This window comes from Benincasa hispida, chromosome 8 (assembly GCF_027475165.1).
Source record: "Benincasa hispida cultivar pf3 chromosome 8, pf3_genome.v1.1, whole genome shotgun sequence".
In the NCBI taxonomy this organism is placed as follows: domain Eukaryota; kingdom Viridiplantae; phylum Streptophyta; class Magnoliopsida; order Cucurbitales; family Cucurbitaceae; genus Benincasa; species Benincasa hispida.
In genome coordinates this window covers 5,798,379-5,824,073 of record NC_143485.1, presented here as the reverse complement: position 1 = coordinate 5,824,073, position 25,695 = coordinate 5,798,379, and the positions used below count along the sequence as shown (strand labels likewise).

Below are 25,695 nucleotides of genomic sequence, written 5' to 3'. Positions count from 1 at the left end.
CTCTGGGTTTTTTATGTTGAGGCCTTGTTCGTGTACGTTCGGATCATGCAGTAACAGTCGACAGACTCGCCGGGTGTTGGTAGATCGGTGGGAAGTTTTCCGCTACTTTGGGTTCACACATACGAAGAAAGTCTTCCTTTGGTATGAACCTCTTTTCCTTATGTTTTATTGTATTCTGAGCATGTCGTTGATGAGTTTAGTATGTATAACTGTCAGTATGGAATGTATATCGTTTATGTTTCGGTCACTGTGAAATCGGAGCGATCTAAACCCGCACATAGAACTCTCGGTATGAGATCCTTTAACCCGTTGGGGCCCAAACCCAAAACACAATGTTGGAGTACATAAATGAGACTTCCAACACCAAATTTTCCGATGTGGGATTCTCCAACAAAAAAAGTTGGTTCCCTCTAGTTTTGAAAGTTAAATTTTCACCCAATAATCCCCACTTGGAAATTTAAACAAAAAGAAAAAAGAGAAAAGATTTTCATCAAGCAGTTTGAGTCTATACAACACTGTGCATAAGCAAAGGTGTCTTGCGACTTGAACCTTTATATAGTGTAGATGATTCAGAATATACTAGAGTAACCCTTGGTTTCGAACTCTATCTCTAATAGCATCTCACACAGAGTGTTATTAGGGTGTAGTTCGAAAGCTCGTGCTTTTAAGGCCTAGCACGTGAATCCCGATTTAGCGAATGCTCTAGAGAGTTTGCCTAAAAACTCCATAGGAAACGGCCCTCATTTCCACATTCACACAGGTGTATCAAGGGTACTCCTGTAGCTAGGTACCCCACTTGTCATCAAGTATAGATCTCATTAAGAACTGAGTTCAACCTTTCTTACGCTTCAGGATATCATGCTCAGACTTTAAGTCAAGGAATGGAACTCTGTGTTTGGTTTAGCATGATTCATTATATATCACTCGTGATCAGAAATTACCCGTTGTACCTATTTCTTGGGATCTCCAGTCTACAGGTTGGGTTTTTCTCACTGTGATTCATCTTTCAATAGGCATGAGTCCCATCCTTTCTGAGGTTCTAAAAACCTTTTCTCTGGCTAGTTCTTTCGTCAAAGGATCTGCCAAATTTTCATCAGTCCGTATGTGATCCACTCTAACTACACCAGTAGTGAGAAACTCTCTAATGGTACTGTGCTTACGACATATTTGACGTCTCTTTCCGTTGTAGTAACGGTTCTGAACTTTTGCGATTGCTGCAGTACTATCGCAATGGATCAATATGGCTGGTACCAGCTTTTCACATAAAATAATCTCTGGTAGGAGACTTCTAAGCCAACCTGCTTCTTCACTAGCTGTCACTAGTGCTATCATTTCTGACTCCATCATAGATTGGGCTAAAATAGTTTATTGGACTTCCAAGAGACAGCTCCGCCAGCTATATTAAAGATATAGCCACTTGTAGCCTTTGAATCATCCGAAAGAGAGTTCCAATCAACATCGCTGAACCCTTTCACGACAGCGAGAATCTTTTGATAATGTAATCCTAGGTTTTGGGTTTTCTTTAAGTATCTCATAACCTTTTCTATAGCATTCCAATGCTCTTTACTAGGTCTGCTTGTAAACCTGCAAAGTAATCCTATAGCATAAGCTATGACAGGCCTAGTGCAGTCAGCAGAATATCTAAGACTGCCTATGATGCTCACATACTAAGATTGATTAACACTGCCACCAGTGTTTTTGAACAACTTTACACTAAGGTCATAAGGAGTACAGGCTGGTTTACACTCAAAGTAATTATATTTCTTTAGAATATTTTCTATATAGTGAGATTGATCCAAAGAAATTCCCTTTTGAGACCTATTTACTTTTATGCCTAAGATTACACTAGCTTCTTCTAAGTCTTTCATGTCGAAGTTCACACTCAATATTGATTTTACATCATTTATGACATGCAAGTTCGACCCAAAGATCAATAAATCATCTACATATAAACACAAGATAGTGCAGAGGTTATTATCAAACATATAGTAGATGCATTTGTCACTTTCATTGACCTTGAAACCTTTAGATAGGATAAGGTTGTCAAATTTTTCATGCCATTGCTTAGAAGGTTGTTTTAGTCCATAGAGAGATTTTTCTAATTTACATACCTTACTTTCTTGACTATGGACAACAAAACCCTCAGGTTGTTCCCTATAAATATTTTCTTCAAGTTCACCATTTAGGAAAGCGGTTTTTACATCCATCTGATGTACTACCAGGTTATAAAGGGCAGCGAGAGAGAATAGGACACAGATAGAGGTAACTCTAGTGACAGGGGAGAAGGTGTCAAAGAAATCTACGTTTTCTCTCTGTCTAAATCCCTTCGCTACTGGTTTTAAATTTGTCGACAGTCCCATTAGGTCTAAGTTTCCTCTTTAAGATCCATTTTCACCCTATTGCCTTACATCCTGGGGGAAGATCTACTAAGTGCCAAGTCTTATTTGACTCAAGTGAGTCTATCTCATCATTTATAGCTTCTTGCCATAGGTTGACATTTACTAAGGACAGGGCAGCTCTTAGATCTTTAGTGTAACGACCTGACCCCCTAAGACTTAAGTTAGGCCGTTATTAAGTACATGCATGCATGGAACTTAAAACGACACTCTTTTATGGTGAAATAACTACTAAATAAATAAGGTAAGTTTAAGGTCCTTTATTAAATGCAAATTTTAAAATAACAATAGGGTGCCCATAAATCATAAATGTTAACAAATAAGTCTAAAAAAAACAATTCTTAATAATAGGTTTCAAACATCAAAACTGAAAATTTAGCAAAACATGAAAGAAAATCTAAGTCTCATGAGCGGAAGCATAAAACTAGTCCCAGTTGCTCAATCACGAATTCCGCTTGTCCATCGTCGGTGCATCCCTACCTTTACCTGAAACAACAACATAAGAAAGAATGAGCATAAAATACTCAGTAAGTAACCCCACTACTGGGGTCAGGTTAGGCATCCATGTCCTCTAGATGCCTACCTCTAGTGGAACATAAAAATCGCTCTAGTCCTCAAAGGACACATACATACATGAAAAACTAGTTTCTATCCTACTGTAGTTAAGTATGCCCACTACCTCTGGTGAATCCCGAAGAAAACACAATATCTGGTGAATCCCGAAGGAAACACAATCTGGTGAATCTCGAAGGAAACATAAGATCTTACGTACGCATGTTTATGCATACACCTCTTCCGTATACACATAACCCACTGTGTGTGTACCTCTTTCCTACACCTGGTTATGTATGCACTTCTTTTGTATACACATAACCCACTGAATGTGTACCTCTTTCGTACACACATAATCCATTGAATGTGTACCTCTTTCGTACACCTGGTTATGTATACACCTCTTTCGTGTACACATAACCCACTGAGTGCGTACCTCTTTCGTGTACACATAACCCACTGAGTGCGTACCTCTTTTGTACACCTAGTTATGTATATACCTCTTTCGTGTACACATAACCCACTGAGTGTGTACCTCTTTCATACACCCCAGATCCTCTCTATGAATGTGAGGAAGCACCTCTTTCGTACACATGGTTATGTATACACACAACCCACAGAGTGTGCACCTCTTACGTACACCCCAATACCCCCAGGTATGTATCACTTTCATATATACCAGCCCTAGTACGTCTCTTTCATGTACTAGCGTCCTTGGACATGCATAACTTTTATGCAGTCATATAGTCTGGAAAGGAAAAGAGACTACATCTAACTTCATATTACATACAACATTCACATAATCATGAGTTCTCAAATCTCCTCATCAAGGTCCTGTTAATTAACCTCAACGTACGTGTTTAATCTAGTTTTAATGGATCAACTCTAGTACATCAATTTCATGCACTAACTCATGTAAACAATCAAACATTTAAAATTTCATAATACATCATATAGCTTACACACTTTCATAATAAATCACATAAATACGCACATCAACAAATGCTCCAACTTTCACCTAACTTTAAGACATTCCAGTAGTAGTGTCGCTTAACTCATAATTTAGGATCATGCCTAATCGTACTTTTAATATGCCTCATGAAATTCTAAATCATGCACATACATTAAAGTACTTCAGACATATTATCACATGCTCTTATGTCTTTTCTAAAAAATCCATTAAATCTCAAAACAGTCAAAATTATCCTTGTAACTAGTCTTAAAATCCTCAAAATAAATCATAAATTTATCACGTGACATGAAGGCAGTTGCAGTAGTAAGATTACTTACCTTTACTCGCAAACTCTAGAAACTAGCAAGCTCAACCTCTTCCTTGCCCAACGAAATCGAAAGTCCACAGGATCAAACTTAAATCACCCAAAACAAAGACACCAGGACACCTCAAGATCCAAACCTAACACCCAACATCATGGAAAATTATTTTAGGTCGCAGTCCATGGTTCAGTCAAACTTAAATCGAGAAATTCATAAACATACAACATGCTTAACAACCCACATAAGTTTAGAGCCTTACCCTTCACCAAGATTCGACGACTACCCCTTTAATCGGCTGGACGACAACTTCAGCAACCTAAAATTTTGGCCTACATCTAAAACATTACGAGTACCAATAAATTAAGGCCAAACTCTAGTGACTGTTCAAAGTCCTCAAGAAGTCCAATCAAAACAATTTACACTTACCCTTAATCCAAGATTCCGACAAAGACCAAAGTGGACCCGATGCGGCAAGAATGACAGCAACTGATAGTGGTGCGGCTGGGGCGGCAGACGTGTGATTGGACGGTGGACGCATGGCTGGAAGGGATCTGGACGAGCGGCTCGGCTGGATAGAGGCTCACGACGGCGGTTGGAGAGCTTCTGGTTGCTCGCAGACAGAACGAATGGCTGAAAGGGACGATGCGACGGCGAGCGGCGTGATCTGACTAGCGAGATCTAGTTGGCCGAAACCCACAAACGGTGAGTGGCACTACTGGAGGGAGGTCGATGGTTGGGCGACTAGCGGCACGCGAGGGCTGGATCCAGTGGTGCGAACGGTTGAAGGCAGACATGCAACGCTTTGAGGTCGACGAACGGCGGTCGGTGTCGGCGACAGACACGCGACGAAGGGTAGGGGTCGTCTACGGCAGATCGTGAGAGGGGGAAACTTATAAAAAAAAAAAAAAAAAAAAAAAAAAGAAAGAAAAGAAAATTTATTTTATTTAGGTTTTTTTTTATTTTTTTAGAGCAATCTAAGATTTTATTTTATTTTATTCTATCTCATTTTATCTTTTCCTTCCATGCATAAATATATATATATATATATATATTTAAAACCCTTTCCTTTTCCTCTTAAAATTCAATTTGAAAATTGAACCAACTTCCCTAATTTAAATTAAATTTTCAACATTAACTTAAATATCAAATCAATGCGACATAAAATCCAAATTTTCCTTTAAAAAAAATAAATTTTCAAAATTAACAAAATGCCCTCAAATTTTACGAAAATATAGAATGTAACTTACATATTAAAAAAAAAAAAAAAAAAAAAACTCGGGATTACATTTAGGGTCTTCTTCTACATTGTAGATCATGAAGTCATTTCCGAAATCTTTGGAAGTTCTAGCTTTTTTGCTTCTTCTAGGTTCTGGGTCAGTTTCCTCTCTAGGGTTAGGATTTCTACTAGGGTTATACCACTTGATCCAAAGCCCCCACTATTCCTTGATTTAAAAACCTATCTTCAAAGAAGTCAGCATCATTTGACTCAATGATCACTTGGTTCACTAGAACATAGAACCTATAGGCTTTACTATTTAAGGCATAACCTATAAAGACACACTCGTAATCTCTACTAGCCAACGTTCTTCTTTTGGGTCAGGAATACTTACAAAGGCTAGACAACCCCATGTTCTAAAGTAGGACAAGTTTGGTATCTTATTCTTGAGAATTTCGTAAGGTGAAGTTTTATTTTTAGATTTTTCAAGATTCTATTTAGGACATAACAGACGGTAAGGATGATTTCACCCCGCTAATAAGACGTGTCTCCTGAAACTAAGTAAAATAGCAACTACTAGCTCAGCTAAAGTTCTATTTTTTCTTTCGGCTTTCCGTTCATTTCAGGAGAATAAGGTGCAGTCTTTTCATGTATTATTCCATGTGAGTTAAAGAATTCATTAAAACTGTCCGAGTCGTACTCAGTTCCCCCTATCACTACGAAGTCTTTTAACCTTTCTATTAGACTGATTCTCTATTTCAAAAACAAAAAGTTTGAAGGCTTCGAAAGCATCACTTTTGTTTTTCAGCAAGTATACAAAAGTAAAATCAGAGCAGTCGTCAATAAAAGTAATGAAATATCTTTTACTGTTTCTAGTCAATATGCCATGAAATTCACAGACATCAGAATGAATCAAATATAGAGGCTCAGAATTCCTAAGTATAGATTTATGCGGAGTTCTAGTAATTTTAGCCTGACTGCAATACTCGCATTTATCAAAATCATTCGTGGATCACTTAGGTATCATTTCCAGTGTAATCATGTTACTAATTAAATTCTTATTCACATGACAGAGTCTAGCATGCCAAATATTCATAGAACACAACATATACACAGAAGATTTCATTTTATTAAAGTCAAAATTTAATTTGAACATTCCCTTAGTTGCAGACCCTTTCCCTACAAATACATTATTTTATGTCAAGGTATATAGGTCTACCCCTATAGTTTGAGTAAACCCGGCTTTGTTGAGAAGATAGCCCGAAACCAAATTCTTTCTTATCTCCGGAGTGTGCAGAACTTCCTTCGCGTGTGTGTAGGACGTTCTTCAACGTGAGGGTCTTCCTAGAGGTAAACTTCAGTTCCACCTCGCTGGTTCTAGCAACATTCGTGGTGTGCTGGTCTCTCAACAGAATATTCTTATCCTTAGTTTCAGTATAAGTTTTAAATAGACTAAAGTCGTGACAGACATGGCGCATAGCGCCAGTGTCTATCCACCACCCTCCACAACCACCGATCAAATTTACTTCTGTGATCATGGCGACTAACGGTTCTTCTTTCAGGTTCGCCTGAACAGCAGGACGGCGACTATTCCTACAGTTCCTAACCATGTGCCTAGGTTTATTACAATTAAAGCAAAGGAACTGTACCGTTTCTCCTGAAAGGGGCTTCTGTTTTTTCTGTTGGTTTTAGTTACTAGAGCCACGATTCTAACCTTTCCTCTTTGTCCCCTTAGATTTTTGGTCAAGTTTTACCACAGTAGAGGCAAATTTCCCAGGTACTGGGTTCACCTCCTCCCTCTTGTCTTGCTTCCGAGCTTCCTCCTCGATCCTTGCCAGGTTATAAGACTCTCCCAATGAGAACTCCTTGGTCTTATGCCTCAAGGTGTTCTTAAAGTACTTCCACAAGGGGGGCAGTTTATCAATAATAACAGCAACTTGGAATTATTCGTCTAGAGGCATACTTTCAGTAATTATCTTGTGGGCTATCTTCTGGAGTTCATGGGATTGGGCCTCCACGGATTTGCCATCCGTCATCTGGAACTTAAGATAACGGCTAAATGCATATTTCTTCGACCCGACATACTTGGTGTCATACTTCTTTTGAAGGGCATCCCATACCTCCTTCGCTGTCTTCGTTGTACTGTAGTAGTCATACAGATCATCAGTCAAACAATTTAAAATGAAATTCTTATATAGAAAGTCTTTCTCCTCCCTGTCAGCAGCTTCTTTTATCTGTTGTTCAGTTAGTTCTTCTAAAGGGACGATCGGCATAGCGTTGGTACAAGCTTCAGGAACTTTCTTGACGGTGAGGAAGAATAGAATCTTTTGCTTCCACCGCCTGAAGTTCGCTCCTTCGAACCGGAATGGACGGTTAAGGTCAGATATCATAACTTCATAGTCATGGAGCTCACTCTCTTTAAGACGTTTCACGACTCTGCCCAAGTGTACAAACATATCTGAAAAATTACCACGTCGTCCCTAGGATAAAACGGCCAAAAGAACCTGATCGAAAATCCACCATTACCGATCAGAACATACACTCTTTCTAAACTCACTGCTCAGAACGCTGAGATGGAGGATGAGAGGAAAAATGAAGTGGAAAATTAAGAAATGAATTCTGTCTTAAAAACTGCTGAAAAATAAAAATAAAATAATAATTAAAAAAAATAAAATAATATTTTTTATTAAAAATAATTATCACACTCGCCCAACCGGACAGACGACGGGGGGGCGGGTGTGTGCAGAACATCCTTCAACGTGAGGGTCTTCCCAGAGGTAAACTTCAGTTCCACCTTGCTGTTTCCAGCAACTTTCGTAGAGTAATGATCTCTCAACAGAATATTCTTATCCTTAGTTTGAGTATAAGTTTTAAATAGACTAAGGTCGTGACAGACATGGCGCATAGCGCCAGTATCTATCCACCACCCTTCACAACCACCGATCACATTTACTTCTATGATCATGGCGACTAACGGTTCTTCTGTCAGGTTCGTCTGACCAGCAGGACGATGACTGTTCCTACAGTTCCTAGCCATGTGCCAAGGTTTATTACAATTAAAGTAGAGGAACTGTACCGTTTCTCCTGAAGGGGACTTCTGTTTTTTCTGTTGGTTCTGGTTGCTGGAGCCACGATTCTGACCTTTCCTCTTTGTCCCCTTAGATTTTTTATCAGGTTTTACCACAGCAGAGGCGAGTTTCCTAGATATTGCGTTCACCTCCTCCCTCTAGTCCTATTTCCGAGCTTCCTCCTTGATCCTTAACCGGGTTATAAGACTCTTCAATGAGAACTCCTTGGTCTTATGCCTCAAGGTGTTCTTAAAGTCGTTCCATAAGGGGGGCAATTTATCAATAATAATAGCAACTTGGAATTGTTCGTCTAGAGGCATACCTTAAGTAATTATCTCGTGGGCTATCTTCTAGAGTTCATGGGATTGAGCCTCCACGGATTTTTCATCCGTCATCTGGAAATTGAGATAACGGCTAACCGCATATTTCTTCGATCTGGCCTCCTCGATGTCATACTTCTTTTGCAGGGCATCCAGACCTCCCTCGCTGTCTTCATTGTACTGTAGTAGTCATACAGATCATTAGTCAAACCATTTAAAATGAAATTCTTACATAGAAAGTCTTTCTTCTCCCAGTCAGCAGCTTCTTTTATCTGTTATTTAGCTGATTCTTCTTCTAAATGGACGATCGGCTTAGCGCTTGTACAAGCTACAGGAACTTTCTTGACGGCGAGGAAGAACAACATCTTTTCCTTCCACCGCTTGAAGTTCACTCCTTCGAACCAGAATGGACGGTTGAGGTCATATATCATAACGTCATAGTCGCAGAGCTCGCTCTCTTTAGGACGTTTCACGGCTCTGCCCAAGTGTGCAAACAGGTCTGAAAATTGCCACGTCGTCCCTAGGATAAAACGGCCAAGAGAACCCGATCGAAAATACACCGTTACCGATCGGAACATACACTCTTTCTAAACTCACTGCTCGGAACGCTGAGATGGAGGAGGAGAGGAAAAATGAAGTGGGAAATTAAGAAATGAATTCTGTTATAGGAACTGCTGAAAAATAAAAAATAATAATGATAAAATAATATTTTTTTATTAAAAATAATCATCACACTTGCCCAATCAGACAGATGCGCGTTTGGGATGTTCACTAAATCCACATTGGTCTATCTTCTCACACCCTCCAAAACATGGGTACTCCTTAGAGCCCAAACCCAAAACACAAGGTTGGAGGTCATAAAGGAGACATCCAACACCAAATTTTCAAATGTGGGATTCTCCAATCAAAAAGTTGTTTCCCTCTAATTTTGAAAGTGAAATTTTCACCCAACAGAAACTTCAAAGTTATTTAAGCCTAATAGGCGAAGGTGCTCTAAACTTCCAATCACAACAAAGAAACCTAAATCCTAAATCCTAAATCCAAAAATATTTGCATAATTGCATATCCTATTAAGAAATTAGCAATCATAAAGCAAGCTGGAGCATTAATATTTCCTAGATTAATAGCCTTTGTATGTTCAGAATGTTCAAGTTTTTTCTCGGAAACCTAAAAACCTCATAAATCAGCACAAAAACCAATAAGCCTCAGACACAAGGATACTCGCATGTAGATACAAATCTCCAAGGAAAAAAAAAACTAAACCAATAAAAGTTATTAATTTCATCTTGTATTTAATTTCAAGGTTTTATGTGAAGTAAAATTACAATATAAATATTAAATTTCATTATTCTAGAAAGAACAAATTTCTTCTTTTTCTTTGCTTGAGTTTCTTCTTCTCTTAAGAAAGCAAGATGGTACAGACACATATTATAGCCAACCTTAGTTTGCAACAGTGGTCTCCAAAGACGAACATATTCAAAGCAAACATCCCATCCATCCTAAGAGAAAGCTTTAGGCGGTATCTTCATAATTACTCACCCAAAAGACACTTGGGATGCTCATTAATTTATTCTTGCCAAACGTTGTTAGTTCTTGTTCAACAAATCTAAAATTAGCTCAACATTGCAAATAGAGAAATTTCAAAGGTTATTGTCTAATTAACAACACTTGAAACAAGTTGAAAAGGGAATAAAATGAGTCCTTACCTGCTGATGTCCACCGAAAAAACTTATTCATTGTTGGTTCCTCGTTCGAAGAAGTTCAAATTTGGAAAGTACATGAGGAAAATAAACAAATCTAAGTTCTCCAAGTTTCTATCAACATATGGGACAATTTGGACGTAAGACCAACGATATAAAATTTGGAAGAAAAATTAAATATGTAAGTAAAACGAATTCGATAGAAACCATCAACAACACAAAAGAAAATTACTTATGAATCCAAGCAAGTAAGCCTATCAAACTACTTTAGAAAAATGCATAAACACAAACAAAAATACTTATAAACTTATAAACACAAATGACTCAATGGAAATCATAAATAAAGTTATCAACCTAAGCAAATAAGCCGATGAAAACTAAGAGAAACTACTAATAGAACTCAAATTCACTTGACAAATGCACAAACACGAACAAAAAAGAACTTATAACAATTAAACACAAACAACTCAACTTATAATAAAAGAAAAACTAAAGTCAACAAGGTATTGAAACTCATGAACTAAGATGAACTCATTAGACACTATAAACAACTCAATGAAAACTTACTTATAAATTCAAACAAGTAAGCCTATCAAATGAAAAGAAAATACTAAAAGCAACCATTTTCATTACAAAAATGAATAAACATAAGGAAAAAAAGCTTATATACAACCAAACACAAACAATTCAACTTAAGAATTCATTAACTAAAATGAATTTAATGGAAAACGTAAACAACTCAATAGAAAACTACTTATTAAGCCCATCAGACTAAAAAAGAAAAACTAATAAAAACCATTTTCATTAGGCAAAAATATATAAATATAAACCAAATTCTGTTGCTATGAGTGATGAGTAATGACATTAGCCACTTAACCACAACTCTGTTGCCCTTTTAAAAGTAGTAGAGATCCTGGTTCAAGAATTGAAGCTAATTGAACTCCACCAGCCTTGTTCAAGGAAACATAAGCACCACACTTATATTTTAAGTACCAGTATAGGCCAACTGTTATTTCAACAGCCTTGGTGCCTCTAATACTTGAGAAGATTGCCAAAAAAGTAAAATCAGTTAAATCTTGTACTATCATATCCCTCTCTCTGTTTATTTATTTATTTGAGGAGTGGAGTGGTGATCGGAGGAAAGAACATCAATCCCTTAATTGTATTCTGATTTATTTCCTTGCTTAAGCCTAAGGAAAATGTTACAGAAAGAATCGAAGATAAGAAAAACAAGATTGCAGACAGTTGAACTATTGTCGACTTCTTGCTGTTATGTGTTGTAACCACCAGAACTTTATCGTTGACCATTGCGCCTGTGTATATAAAGGAAAACGATATGAAAAATAATAGAATAAGAAAATGAGAGAGAGCAGGGCATTCCTTCTATAATAACTTTGAAGAAGAAGTAATAAAAGAGACCCTCCCGATTTGTATAGTGGACTAGGCCTTTGGCCGAACAACTTAAACTCTTGTGTTCTTTCTTTCTAACTCTACGATCGTTTAGTATTTACTAAAGTATCGTTTACACGATCATGTAGTTCCTATCGCATCATGTACTCGATCATTTAGCTTCGCGTCCAATCGTCTATACGATCGTCTAGCTCTTCAGCTGTCGTCTATGCAATCGTTTAGCTCTAATCAACTGTCGTCCACACAATCGTCTAGTGCTTCGTCCTATTGTTTACATAATTGAACTATCGTTTAGTTCTTGGAGCTTCGTCTACACGATTAAGTTGCCATCAGATAAATGACAGAAGAGTTTCAAGTCTCAAGCATACAACCTCTCCTGACTCTTGAATTGTTTCTTACCATTAATTCTAAGTAATTTGTGATTGTGAATGAAAAGATCATAGACATCTAGGATAGCAAGTAGTATCAGAGCTCAGTGAACAGTTCAAGACAGATCCAAGATTTGAATTCTTGCATACTTCGAATCAGATTAGTCAATCTTGAAGATCAAGAATGGCAACAACCAAATATGAAATTGAGAAGTTCGATGTAAGACAAACTTTGAACTATGAAAAGCGAAGATTAAAGCTGTCTTAGGACAGCAGAAGGCACTCTTAGCCATTACGGACCCTACAAACTACCCTGAAACACTCAATTAGGCAGAGAAAGAGACAACTGAGGTAAATGTGTATAGAACCATTCTCTTGAATGTCACAGATAGTGTTTTGAGGCAGATTGTAGACCAGCCTAGTGCCTATGCCCTTTGGAACAAACTGAATGAGATATATCTCAACAAGGACCTGCCTAACGAAGCTTTCTTGAGGGAAAGATTCTTCGCCTACAAGATGGATATTGCAAAGTCCCTCACAGATAATTTGAATGAGGTTAAGAGACTGCCTTCAGAATTCAGATCAATAGAAAACAATATTGGGGGAGAGAATGAGGCTTTCATATTACTAAACTCTCTATCAGAATCATTCAAAGATGTCAAGACAGCCATGAAGTACAGTACAGAAAGAATAAGAACAGAAGCAATCATATCAGCAGTAAGAGTCAGAGAATTAGAGTTACAAATGAGTAAAAAAGAACAACAAGGAGGTGAAGGCTTGTTTTCAAAGGGGAAAAACAAGAACAACGGGAAGGGGAAACAAAATGGTGATTACAAGTCCAAGATGTAGGATTGTATCAGAAACAGCGGAAGCACAAGGATCATCTAAGAACTCAAATTCACTAATTTTAGCAAAATATAAAGCATGCTCTTGTAGAAAAACAAGTGAACTTCAAGACATACCTCTTGTAGAATTTCTTCAAAGCTCTTTCTCCAGCTGCTATATTCTCCAAATCTTGTTGCAGACCACCTCAAGATCTTGCCCACTATTCTCTTGGTACTCTAGATTGAGTTGTAGGACTCAAAACAAGCTTGAATCAAGGGATGAAGGAGAAAAGCTCACTGCAGCAACCTTGTTGAAGAACCTTTCTTCAAACCGAATTTTCTCTAAAATTCTCTATAGATTGCATGCTCGATTTTCACTCCAATCTCTTCATTATATTGCATATCAATATGCAAAGGAGAGAGTTGCATGAGTTGCAACTCATGCTTGGAGAAGACAAGGCGAAGAGAATGCTTCATGTGTGAGCAAGTGAAGAAATGGATAATGGATAATCAATATTTTCCATTTTAGTGTTTTTGTTTTCTAATTTTCAAATTTTATCATAAAATCAAAATTTTATTTAAAAAATTTATTTTCATTTTAAAAAATGAAAAATTAATTAATTTCATAAATTAATTATTAAATAAAAGTTAATTAATTTAATATCAAATATTAAATTAATTTTAATACATATCCATCTTTATATATTTAAATCATATTTAAATATATAAATTCTCCTATTCTGTTTAATTCTCAAATTAAACATGTAATTATATCTCATATAATTACTAATTCCCTTAATTCTAATTTGAACCTTTCGAATTAACTTATCACGCTATTCTAGAGCTAGTTCGTTACGATCTAGTAGGAGGACCTCACGGACCTACAGATCATAGGCTCCAACGATCCGAGATTAATTGGCTAAACTCATTAGACCAAATTAATCCTCATTCGTTAACTAATAGGTCACTCCACTAAAGTCCATAATTGCACTCCTCTTACTGTAGATATATTATGTCCACATGATTTAACCATAATCAGCAAGTCGACTCTTCACAGGTTGTTTGTAATAACGGGTGGGTCAAATATCTATTTTACCCCTGAGATTACATCTTATTCCTCAAGTCTCTACTGATCCTCTAATGAACAACTGTTTTGTGATCCAATCACTAAACCAAACTCTCTCAGCCCACTGAGAGGGTGGGCCCCTTGTTCAAGACCTAGATTCAGTACTTGAGAGAACAACCTTTCTTCTATCCCTAAATCGGGTAGGCTTGAACTCCGTCTTACACCCTATGTCCCTCACTATCTATCCAGTCTTACCCCTGAAATGGGAGTTTTATTGATCTGGCGTTGTTGAGTCAACTCTCACCTATGTAAATCTAAGGGTAATCCCGAATAAACAGGAGTTCATAGTTAGTTCAAGATTAAAATTGAGTTACCTAGGTCATCTAGGTGAAATAGTCAGTCTTATACATTAAACAGCGATATAAAGTAAGAGTGACTTATTTCATGGTCCTGATCATATGCAAACTCATTGCATAGGATGCCCTCACTCCTCATGTCATAATATGTGCGAATTAGGATCACATCGTATGTAGTACTTTACAACTCTTTGTAACAACTACAGAGTAGGCCGCATCCAATGGTGTTACCAAAATAAGGTACCCAATCTTATTCATGTACCATAGATCATTTTGACTATTTACTTGAACCTGATCCACTCTTATGTCTCCACATAAAGTTCAAGTACTCATATAATAGTCATGGGTCTTAGTTTATTGGATTTAGACTTTAATACAATTTATGAAATCAATAATAAGTATATTGATTATAGAAAATGTTTATCATTTTACAAACTGTGAGTTTTTAGGACATAAAACCCAACACAAGATTAAGTGTCATTTTTTTCACAAACTAGGGCAAATGAAAAAGGACTGTTATGCTTTGAGGAGGAAGCTGAACCAACAGAACAAGGGTGAAAAACAAATCGAGGCTGCTGTAGGGAGAATTCCATTATGAATTCAAATGCATTGGTTGCGACTGAAGAAGGTGGAGAGCAGAATACTTTGGAGATTCAGGACTGGGTGTTAGATTCTTGCTGTTTAGTCCATATGACACCATCTAAGGGATGGTTTTGCACCTACAAGAAGTGGGATGGTGGGCTGATCTACATGGGAAAAAAACACCTACAGAGCTGTTGGAATAAGGTCTATATCCTTGAAAATGCAAGATGGTTAAGTGAAATTGATCAGGAACATGAGGCATGTTCCTACATTTAAGAGAAATCTCCTATCTTTGGAGATGTTTGATGCTATTGGCTCTGATTATAGAGGTGTTAGTGGTACCTTTGAAATAATTAAAGACTTTAAAGTAGTATTGGTGGCAACCAAGGTGAATGGATTGTATGTCATTAAAGATGTGCAAATGGCACACTCGGTCTTGATGGCAACTGATGAAGAACCCACAGAAGATGAATTATGGCCCAAAAGGCTTTCTCATATCAGTGTGAGGGGGCTGCAAGTACTTTCAAAATAGGAAATTCTTCCAAGGGGTGTTGGAGACAGCTTGAAATTCTGTGAACACTGTATATTAGTCAAAATAACAAGGCAAGGTTTCCCCAAAGGACAACACACTTCAAAAGAGATCTTAGAATATGTGCATTTAGACTTGTGGAGGCCAGCTCACTCTCCATCTCTAAGTGCAAAAAGGTACTTTCTTTTCTTTGTAGATGATTACTCAAGGAAGAGTTGGGTTTACTTTCTAAAATCCAAAGATGAAGTGTTTAGTAGATTCAAAGAATGGAAGACCTTGATTGAAAAGCACATCTCTAAACATATTAAACATTTGAGAACTGATAACGATTTAAAGTTTTGTGGAAAGGAGTTCAACTTGTTTTGCAGAGAGCATGGCATAGTGAGGTATAGAACAGTGAGGTACACACCTCAACAAAATGGAGTAGTTGAAGGATTGAATAGAACGGTACTAGAAAGAGTTAGATATCACATGTCTAATGCTCTATTGCCTGAAAAGTATTGGGCTAAAGTTTTTTCCTACACAATATACACTCTTAATAGATGCCCACATCAGTCCATAGAGCTGAAAACTTCTAAAGAAAGGTGGACAAGATAGACACCTAAACTGGAACATTTGAAGGTGTTTGGATATGTAGGCTATGTGCATCAAAGCCAAGGTAAGTTGAAACCTAGGGCTATAAAATGCATGTTCTTAGGCTTTACACCGGGAGTGAAGGGTTATAGACTGTGGCATCCTATTGAAAAGAGATGTGTGAATAGTAAAAATGTGGTATTAAGAGAGAATGAGATGTTTATGATGTCTGAACAACCAACTACTTCTATAACAAAGATAAGTAGCACAAGATTTAAGGTGGAGCCTCAAAATGATCATGAAGCTTCTGCTTCCTCTCAAAATTGAAGGTGATGAGACTGCTGAAAACAGTGAACATGTGTTAAGTGAACAAGTTGAGACACATGGAGACTTATAGAATTATTCATTAGTAAGAGACAAACCTAGAAGAACTGTTGTGCCATCGGCTAGATACCAAGAATCTGATTTTGCTAGTGTAGCATTAAGTGCTGCCATTTTATTGAGCAACAATGAACCTATCAGCTTTGAAGAAGCAACAAACAGCCCTGATGCTAGACAGTGGATTGAGGCAATGAATGATGAAATGAAGTTCCTCAACCAAAATGGCACCTGGAGACTAGTACCTTTGCCTAAAGGGTACAAACCTATCTCATGTAAGTGGATTTACAAATTTAAAGAAGAGATTCCAAGTGTGCAAAAGTCTAGGTTCAAGGCAAGACTAGTTGCTAAGGGGTTCACTCAAAAAGAATGTATAGATTACACTAAGGTCTTTTCTCCAGTGGTGAAGCATATATCCATTAGGCTACTCCTTTCCTTAGTTGTACAAAAGGACTTGGAGCTAGACCAATTGGATGTGAAGACAGCCTTTCTACATGTGTTGTTAAATGAGATCATTTACATGATGCAACCTCAAGGTTATGTGAAAAGGGGAGAAGAAGACTTGGTGTGTTTGCTGAATAAGTCTATCTATGGCCTCAAGCAGTCACCAAGATGTTGGTATCAGAGGTTTGATGAAGTGATCTCCAAAATGGGGTTCAAAAGAAGCTCATATGATTGATGTATTTGTACAAACTCCGGTAGCTTCAAGGAATTGGTTTATCTACCTTTTTATGTAAATAACATGTTGCTGGCCAGGAGTTCCAAAGAAGAGTTGAGGCAAGTTAAAATGCTTCTTAAGAAAGAGTTTGATATGAAAGACCTAGGGGAACCAAGAAGGATCCTAGGCATTGAGATTGAGAGAGACAGAAAATAGGGCAGATTGTAAGTAAGTCAGTCAGAATACTGTGCTAAAATATTGCAAAGGTTCAAAATGGAGAGTGCTAAACTAGTTGGCACTCCTCTTGCACCTCATTTCAAGCTTTCAGTTGAAAATAGTCTACAAAGTACAGATGAAGAGCATATAAACCATATGAAGGTTGTTTCCTATTCTAAAGTAGTGAGATCTCTTATATACCTTGACTTCTACCAGGCCAGATCTATCCTATACAACAAGTAGGTCAGTAGGTACATGGTAAACCCTGGTAAACGACATTAGGAAGTAGTCAAGTGGATACTGAGGTATCTATGCTCATTAAAGGAAGCAAGAGTCTTATATAGACAGAATGAGTCATCCAATGATGAAGTGAATGGTTATGTAGATATAGATTATGCAGAGGATTTGGACAAAAGGCATTCTCTATCAGGTTGTGTTTTCCTATGGGGGTTGATAAGCTGGAAAGCTAGTTTACAACCTATTGTGACCCTTTCCACAATAGAGGCTGAGTTTATTACACTGTCTGAGGCTGTGAATGAAGGTTTGTGGCTAAAAGATTTACTAAACGATTTTAGCATAACACAAACAAAGTCAAAATATATTGTGATAACCAGAGCACAATTTACCTATCTAAAACCAATAGTTCACAGCAGAACCAAGCACATTGACATTAAAGATCATTTCATCAGACAAGAGATTGAGAAAGAGGAAGTTGAGGTAATGAAGATTCATACCTCAGATAATGCAGCTAATATGCTAACCAAAAAAATTCTATTAAACAAGCTTGGTCAATGCTTGGACCTTCTCAGGTTCGAGTTACCTAAAAAAGGTTAGCTCAAGTCAGCTCAACAAGCAAAGGGGGAAAGGTACTCTGGATGCTTACAAAGGTGGAGATTGTTACAGAAAGAACTGAAGACAAGGAAAACAAGATTGCAGGCAGTTGAACCATTGTCGACCTCTTTCTGTTATGTGTTGTAACCATCAGAGCTTTATCGTTGACCATTGCGCCTGTGTATATAAAGGAAAACGAATGTGAGAATAATAGAATAAGAAAATGAGAGAGAACAAGGCATTTATTCTGTAATAACTTTGAAGAAGAAGTAATAAAAGAGACCCTCCCGATTTGCACAGTGGACGTAGGCCTTTGGCCGAACCACTTAAACTCCTATGTTCTTTATTTCTAACTCTACAATCATTTAGCATTTACTAAAGTATCGTTTACACGATCGTATAGTTCCTATCGTATCATGTACTCGATTGTTTAGCTCCACATCCAGTCGTCTATACGTTTGTCTAGCTCTTTGGCTGTCGTCTATACAATTGTTTAGCTCCAATCAACTGTCATCTACATGATCATCTAGCACTTCGTCCTATTGTTTACATAATTGAACTATCGTTTAGTTCTTGGAGCTTCGTCTACACGGTAAACGACAGAAGAGTTTCAAACCTCAAGCATACAGCCTCCTCTGACTCTTGAATTGTTTTTTACTATTAATTTTGAGTAATTTGTGATTGTGAATGAAAAAATCATAGTCATGGACAGCAGAAAATGTCACACAAAGACAATATAGTACTTTGAACAATTAAAGCATTTTGACAATTTGTTGGTAAAAAAGGCCAAAAATGAACCTGTTACTTTCTTCATATCAATACAAAAGGTGCAAGTAAATCAATCATAGAGAGCAATCTTTATCAATAAAGGAGGCAACTTAATATCTCTAAAATAGCTTCGTAATGGGTATAGAACTATTGTTGAAGAGCTCTCCATTTCAAATATTGGCTTGGACAGCAAAGATGTAGCAATAGTAATATGCAATCTAATGAAAACCTTTGTAGTGTTAAACTGAGAAGACATAGATGCACATACCAACCTTGCGAGTGAGAACTTAGATGATTGTGTCATTTGCGATTTTGCGACTCTTCAAATGCCCAAATTAGAAGAATCTTGTGATAACAAGTCTTGAGGTGCTCTTTTTGCGAGAACGAAGAGCTGTACTTAATTTTCTTGTGTAAATGTTTTTAATCCTAAAATAGAGCGATAATGAGGAATGCGAAACCCATTAGTAATCAGTCAAGAAAAAAAAAAAGAGCATCCAAACGAAAAAGAGTAAACATAGCCACCAAAATGAAAACGAAAGAAAGATCCTACTAATAAGATTATTTTTCATCACATTACTACTTAAAAACCAAAAGCTAAAAAACTCGTAAAACTCCACTAGTTTCTCCACCCTCCTTAAGATCCGCTGCCACCACCATAACCACCTCCTCTGTATTCACCTCCACCACTATCGTAGCTATTTGGAGCAAATCAAGAGGAAGATGAAATGTTTCAGTTTTGTGAGAGTGAGAAATAAACATTTGGAAACAATGAAATTTTGTTTGTGATTTGTTATGAGAGTGAAAAAATCAAGAAGCAGAAAGGTAGCAGACCTAGGATGGAGTTGTGTTGCTTGAATGGTGGAGCTGCTCGAAGAAAAAGAAGACCCCCAATTTCAGTCATTGAGAGAAAGGGAGAGAAATGAAACAAATATGGGTTATTTGGGACACTGAGTTGAGATAAGATGTCTCGAGTTTATAGGTCTATGGAGTCATATGTCTATGTTTGGGATACAAAATTATTTGGTCTAAGTTCATATCTCTGTGTTTGGGGTGCAGATTTAGTTCATATGTCTGGATTTCTTATACAGTTTTTTGAACTCTAAATAATATGCTTTTATTATTACTATTTTTGTTTTAAAACCTTTTTAATCAATAATTTTACCTATCTTTGTTTGAATAAAATATGGATTACGATTTTTTTCTTTTAATTTTTAAAACTTTTCTTTCTCTTTTTTTTTTTTTTTTTTTTTGGGCTATGAACAACAATTAACACATTACATTTCTGGTAGAAATATGGTTAAATAAAATGATAAACTCAAGTGAAATCAAAACTTTTGATTCTAACTAATTTTTCTCCATAAATTTCATTATCATCTTTTTTTTTCCTTCTTCTTCCTATTGTTACTCTATATTTTTACTATGTCATGAATTTTTTTTTAATTAAATCTCCCCCATCATCGTAACAACCAATGAAATGTCACCACATTTCTTCAATAATTTCACTTTCATTTCCTCTAACTTTGGATGATCATCAAAGAAAAAAACTCTATTTTTCACTAATTCTTGCTAGAAAATGTTCAATGAAAAAAAAAAATTATTTTATGGCTTTTTTTTATATATTACATACTTGTCAACTACATACATACTTTTCATCTAAATATTCTTAACACTTGTTTGATATGTGAATTCATTACGTATAAAATTGCACTTAATGTAGACAAAATAATACCTTTTATATAATCAACAACCCTACAACATACCTTAGCAGTCATCAGTCTTATAGTAGTCGGAAGTGATTGTCGCAGTTGATTATCTAAGATAATTTTTGTTGGAGTTGTAGTCAGAGGTAGTTGTCGGAGTCTGAAGTTGGTCACATGAAGGTGTTTGGAGTTGGTTGTCGAAGTTTGTCATCGGAAATGGTTTTTGAATCCCGAAGTTGATCAGGCGAAAGTGGTCGTTGAACTTGATCATCGAATATGATTTTCGCTGGAGATTGTAGTCAGAGGTGACTGTCGGAGTCCGAAGTTAGTCACATGAAGGTTGTATTAAAGTTGGTTGTCAAAGTTTGTCGTCAAAGGTGGTTATCGAAGCCTCAAGTTGGTCGTCGGAGTTGCTCGCTCAAAGAAGAACATCGAAGGTGATTTTTATCGAAGTTTGTAGTTGGAGGTAGTTGCCGGAGCCTACAAAGGTAGTTGTCAGAGTTGGTCATCGAAGTTTGTTATCAAAGCCAATTGGTTGTCAGAGTTGGTAGCGCGAAGGTGGTCGCCGGAGTTGGATCGCTGAAGGTGGTTGTCGAAGGTCAGAATTGGTTATCACAGTTGGTCGTACAAAGGTTGTTGGAGCTCGGAGTTGGTCGTCAGAGCTATCATCAGAGGTGGTTGTCGGAGTCAAAATATTCGTCGTCAAAATTGTCATCGAAGGTGGTTGTTGGAGCCGGAGTTAGTCGTCGGAGTTGTCATCGGAGGTAGTTGTTGGAGCCCAGAGTTAGTTCTCAGAGTGTGACAGTGACCGGTGGGTGGAGCCATTGAAAATATGGGAAGAAGGGAGAGTTAGGGTGAGTTCAGGTGAGTTGATAAGATATACCAACTAAACTCCACTAACATTTAAAATTGGTGGGCCAAACAATGAGCTCGTCTATTATACCAACTAAACTCCACTAACATTTAAAGTTGGTAGACCAAACAATGAGTTCATCTATTATACCAACTCTCAACTCATGTTGGTAAGCCAAATACCTCCATAAGGAAAAAATGAGACTTGGGATGGTGTTTCTTCTTTTGTTTTTTAGAAACAAAAACTATATGAAAATGGAGAGGGAGGGAAACAAAAAATAATATTAAAAATTGTTTGGGATTGAGAAGAGAGGATCACCTACAATGTCGGTTTTAAACCGACATTATAGATATGCTTACAATATCAGTTTAAAACCGACATTAAAGATCTGTTTTATTTTAAAGAAACCGACATTGTACGTCCGTTTTAGTTTTTCCAACCGACATCAAATCTCATGTGTTCTTGTAGTGGTACCATTCCTTCTTAAACAAACAATTTCTAAATCAACTACCAACAACGACACAACTCTAACCACTACATAATTTTTTCACATCAACAACTACTCACAACTCTTGCAAGCCACCAACTACACAACTCCAAATTTCAATCATGACGGTTTATACAAGAACTTGACTAAAGTAAAAATGGTAGTTACTATGAGATATTAGAGTAGTATATATTCGTCTTGGTAAAAATTCTATACTACATTCTGAAATTAAATATATATATGTGAGGTATCGTTGGATGAGATATGCATAGAAAGATGGACTATTTGAGCTTAAGAAAATATATATGGATCACATATAATAGATTTGGTAAGTTGATGAAGAATCTACAAAGAGAAAAAGCTTGAGTTTTGCAGTCTCGTTTTGTTAATGAAAAAAGTTGCTCCACATAATGTAAAGGAGGATATTTGTTAGGATTATTTTCACTTCGTGCAGAAAGTTCATCCATTAGGCCTATAAAGGCATTTAGTGTTTATTTTAGAAATACATCACCAGTCAAAGAGAGAGAGAAAGAGACGACACATTAGAGAGAAATTATAAAGTAAATAGCAAAAAGCTCATTCGCATCATTATGATTTTCAGCATTTTTTTTTAAGGTCAATTCATATGGTTTGAATGAGTTGAACTTTTGACAATGTGTTTTTGGTACGAGAGTTTTTAGTCTGAGTAGTATTGGAGATTTCTTTCGAAACTATCAGCAATCAAATTAGTAGGTGGTTGGGTGTCAATACTTCAAGTGAGATCTTTACAATTTATTTCTTATATTATTGTCGTTTATTGTCAAGATTTATTATCTTGATGAGATATCAAATGTTGCATGCCTCTAGTTAAGACTAAAGAAAACTCGTTGTAGCCTACTAAAATTATAGTAGAGATTTTGCCTTGAATCGATAGTTTCTTACTCCTCACTTTGAGAAGATTTTTGCATGTTAAAATTTCTTATGTCATAGGCTTTAATAATTTATTATTATTTTTATTCGATTAATTTCCTATTAAAATTTCTTATTGTTTATCTGAACAGAATGAATGAGTTGAATTTCTTCCATGACTATAGATCCAAATATTCTTTCCTATGTCATGAATTAGGAAACTTGATGATGGGTTAGCTAGAATTGGTGAATTTGTAGCAAAACAAAAGCTTCTAAAGTTGGGATACCTCATGATGAGCTGTCATTTTGGACCTGACATACATATATTTGTAATAATAATTTTATTAATTTAATTTATTAAATTATAAATAATTGACCCACTAATATTTAAGTTTGGTTCTATTTTAGTACCTAAACTTTTAAAATATTTATTTTAGTCTATAAACTTTTAAAATATCTATTTTAATCCAGGTTGTCAATTCTCTAGTAATTAGTTAACAGATTGGTGATGTGGCATCTAATTTAAAATATATATAAAAAATATCCATATTGATGATTTGTTACTAGGAAAGAGGTGAATTTTATTTAGGTAGTCTATTCTCATTCTCTTTATAGGGTAGAAAAAGGGGTCTTTACAATTTCCAATGATCTATTTGGAGGAAATAGTCCTAATTTCTCCATTTTCTATTAATATTTATGCAAAATTCTCTCCTAATTTCTCCCTCCACCATCTTTCTTGAGAGAGAGAGTTTGTATGTTTGTGTTTATGTAAATTCTTAGATAAGTTTTTTTTTTTTTTTTTTTTTTTTGTGAAACTTCTTAGAGAGAGTAATTTGTATTTTTGTAACTTCTTAGATAGAGAAACTATAGAAGGGAGATGAGTTTGGGGTGTTTTCTTCGACTTTTGTGAGAGAAAAAAGAGAGGGAGGGGGAAGTTTCTCTTCCTTGTAACTTGTCAGCGAGAGAAAGAGGGAAGCTTATGCTTTAGCAACTTCTCATGAAATGTTTTTAATATGAAAATTTTTAGAGAGAGGGAAGGGGAAGCTTAAAACTTATATTTTGCACCGTTTGAGATATAGGAAGAAATGTTTCAATTTTGTATTTTTTTAGAGAAATAAATGAAAGGAAAAATTTGTAATAAAAAAATCATAGAAAAGAATTGAGAATAAGAGAACAATCACCAATAATCAGTAACTATACGAAGAGATGGGGATGAGAAAGTAGAGAAAATGGATTGCTAAAGAGAGCCCATAGATGATTCCAAGATTCATACACGAGGTTTAAGGGAGGTATAACTTCAAAGAAGAGTAATGCTTAAGAGAAAATAAAAAACTCATTTTTATTTTAAACTAGATGTCACATCACTAATCTATTAACTAATTAACAGAGAATTAACAAGGACTAGAATATACACAAACTAACAGTTTAGGGAGTAAAATAGGTGTTTTAAAAGTTTAGGGACCAAAATAGTGTTGAGAATGTCCTAAACTCGCAGTTCATAAATATTGTTAACATATTATATTTATCAATAAAAGTATTATTGAGTATTTTATTTAATAAATTGTTATTGATATTGCTTTCTGTTACAAAAATCCAATAAACAAATCCATGGCTATAATATGAATACTTTAACTTTATGTGGCGACATAAAAAGAAGATCAAGTTTTAACATATAGCCAAAATAGTCAATAAGTATATAGATGAGATTGGGTACCTCATCCCGTTGACACTATTGGATGCGGTCCATTTTGTATACTAATACAAATGATGTGATCCCAAAATCTTTCATGTGGAGACATGTGAGTGAGGCATCTTATGCAATGAGTTTGCATAAGACCGGACCTCGAAATAGTCACTTTTCTTTATAATGACCATTTACTGTTAAAACTAACTATTTCAAATTCAATGACCTAGGGTAACTCAATCTTAATCCTGAGCTAACTACGAACTCCTGTTTATTCGTGATTATCCTTTGATCTGAAGGAACTCTTATCAAAGAGAACCCATGAGCGGAAGTACGATCGATCCAAATTCATTGTGATAGAATTACAAGCATTCACAAATATACAAACTACTTATGCATCTTTAATAAAATTACGACATGCTTTAGAAATTAAATACAAAAAAAGTGAGAGACTTACCTTTGAAGAACTCTTCTTTCACAGGTCTCTCGCTCTCGTGAAGACTTGGACAAGCAACAACTCACTTTCGTCCAGATCATTTACCCAATCGTCCAGTAGTCATGAACACACTTCTCCACGAACAAGTAACCTCTTGAACAACATACTAAAGACCGACAGTTGCACTCTTCTCACTACAAATATATTTCTGTGTCCATCGGATATAACCAGTCAATAGTACAATAATCCTTCACAGATGCTCGTAATTACAACTGGGCCAATTTATTGTTTTGCCCCTATAGTTACATCTAACTCCTTAAGTACCACTGATCCCTCTAATAAACAATACATCATAGTCCTACTATGAGTGGATACCTTTGGGTCATTAAAAAGTGTGTGGCGCCACATCGTTCAAGCTTGGAACCAGTCCTTAAGGGAGCAATCTATCTACTTACCTATGTTTCGGGGAAGGAGTGAATTCCATCTTGTGTAGCTGAGTTCCCAGCTCCCCAATCAGACGAATCCCCAAAGTGGTAGGTTTGAGTCGGTAATCTGGCCACT

The 25,695-nt window shown here is 36.3% G+C and overlaps 1 long non-coding RNA gene across 1 annotated transcript; it reads right to left on the bottom strand.

Annotated features, from left to right (window-relative positions):
* Nucleotides 1-18,279: 18,279 nt before the first annotated feature.
* LOC150034319 (uncharacterized) lies at nucleotides 18,280-20,021 on the bottom strand. Its single transcript, XR_016531085.1, has 3 exons — nucleotides 19,918-20,021; nucleotides 19,359-19,781; nucleotides 18,280-18,495 (listed from the first exon to the last, which is right to left on the bottom strand). It is a non-coding gene; the product is annotated as an uncharacterized LOC150034319 (long non-coding RNA).
* Nucleotides 20,022-25,695: the final 5,674 nt, after the last annotated feature.